The sequence below is a fragment of the Octopus bimaculoides genome, unplaced genomic scaffold (assembly GCF_001194135.2).
Source record: "Octopus bimaculoides isolate UCB-OBI-ISO-001 unplaced genomic scaffold, ASM119413v2 Scaffold_335631, whole genome shotgun sequence".
Taxonomy (NCBI): domain Eukaryota; kingdom Metazoa; phylum Mollusca; class Cephalopoda; order Octopoda; family Octopodidae; genus Octopus; species Octopus bimaculoides.
In genome coordinates, this window is record NW_026352450.1 from 2,934 (window position 1) to 4,752 (window position 1,819).

The 1,819-nt window shown below is 35.2% G+C and overlaps 1 long non-coding RNA gene across 1 annotated transcript in view; it reads right to left on the reverse strand.

Annotated features, from left to right (window-relative positions):
* Positions 1-1,509: 1,509 nt before the first annotated feature.
* Positions 1,510-1,819, reverse strand: part of LOC106883623 (uncharacterized) — a 7,851-nt gene continuing 7,541 nt past the window's right edge. Inside the window, exon 4 of the long non-coding RNA XR_001411145.2 lies at positions 1,510-1,732. This is a non-coding gene — a long non-coding RNA (uncharacterized LOC106883623). The remainder of the gene's footprint in view (positions 1,733-1,819) is intronic.

Consider the following 1,819-nt stretch of genomic DNA (forward strand, 5'->3'; position numbering starts at 1 on the left):
CTTTTTAGTAGTACATGGAATTGTAAAAATGTTTTTTTGTTTTCACAGCATATATACTACATATACTCATACTAGCCCCTCCGAACTAGTCCCTCCAGGCAAACAAACTGTTTGATGACTATTTGTAACAGTTTAGCACTATCCAAATGCGTTAGTGTGGATATTTGTTTTCGGAAAGTATATATTACATTATTCCGAAAATAACAGCTGATTTTTTAAAAAATAAGCCTATATTCTTGAAAACCTAAACTTATGACAAAGATTTAATTATTCAAAATATGACCTCTGAACTGCTATGCATTACTCCCTTCGATTAATAATGCCATTTATGCCTAATCGATAAAAATCCAAAGATTTTCATGCCAAGAACTCCTTGAATTCAGCTTTGACCTCGGTTTTGGATGGGAAGGTTGGTTTTTTGGCCGTAAAATGTGTCTAGATGCTTTAAAAATGTGGTAGTCGGTAGGTCAAAGATCAGGAGCATATGGAGGATGTGGCAAAGTCTTATATCCCAAGTCTGTCAGCTTCTGCAGTGTCCTACTGGAAACGTGCGTTCGGGCGTTATCGTGTAGAGCAATTGGATCACGTCGTTTAACGAATGCAGGTCTCATTATGCTCAAGTGAACATGTATTTTTTCCAGTTGCTTTCAGTAAACTTCCGATGTAATGCTCTGGGTAGGTTCTAGAAATTGTGAGAAGTCGATAAATTATTAATCTCTGTACGTATTTTAAACAAATGGCATTGCCATTTGCTGTGAAAAAGTAACTATGGTTGGAAATATGAGATTTTTCTGAGCATATTCTAATAAAGGCAGAAAGTCAGTTTTCTTAAGTTCAGTGGCTCAGTCGACACCATTAACTCCGGTACTAGACTGTTCTTTTATTTTATCGCCCTCGAAAGGATAAAAAGCAAAGGTGACACTGGCTACGTTTGAACCCGGAACGTAAAGAAATGGAACTGACAAACACTTCATGACATTTCTTCCACATGTTTTATAACATTTCTAGCAGTTCCTTGCCTTTGTTTTGGATAATAATTCTAACTCGACTAATTGGTTTAATGCACAAGTCATGTTAGCATTAAGGTTTAACGTGGTTAAGAGACAAACTCGGCCCGAAGGTAATAGAATTTAATAGACAAACTATTATTTTGTAAGATAAGGCAGAGACCTGGCAGAATGGTTGCCGCGCCGAGCAAAATGCTTGGCACATTTAGTCCATCTTCACGTACTGAGTTCAAATTCGGCCGAGGCCGACATTGCCTTTCATTCTTTGCGGTCAATAGAATAAGAAACAGTTAAGCACTGAAATCAATGTAATCGACTTAACCCTTACCCAAAACTGCTGACGTTGTGCCAAAATTTGAAATCAATATTATATTGTAAGATATTAGAAAGTGTTATTTCTCGAGATATTTATCATCTGAAGTGGATAAAATATGTTCAAGTAATTGTTAGAAATTAAACATATAATTATATGTATATGATTAATTAATGATTTGAAAAGCCATCAGGAAGGAAAGGTTTTATTAAGTGTAGGTTGTTCATATATATAAGCATTTAAAAGCATTTGTTCTTGTGAAAGAATCCACTCTTTTCGGAGTGTTTTTACCAAGTCGTTGCCTGAATGCTGGTTCCACCTTTCCTTCCAAAAGTTTCTCACATCCTGCAAAATAAGGTCACAAATACTTGCTATGTCTTTTTTACGAAGCCTTCAAGTAGTATATGTGGCCCTGTTCAAAAAAGAAAGGAAAATATATATATGAGAAAATAAAAGAACAATGAGTATTTATAAGAAATAAAAGAAAAGGTCTTACGAA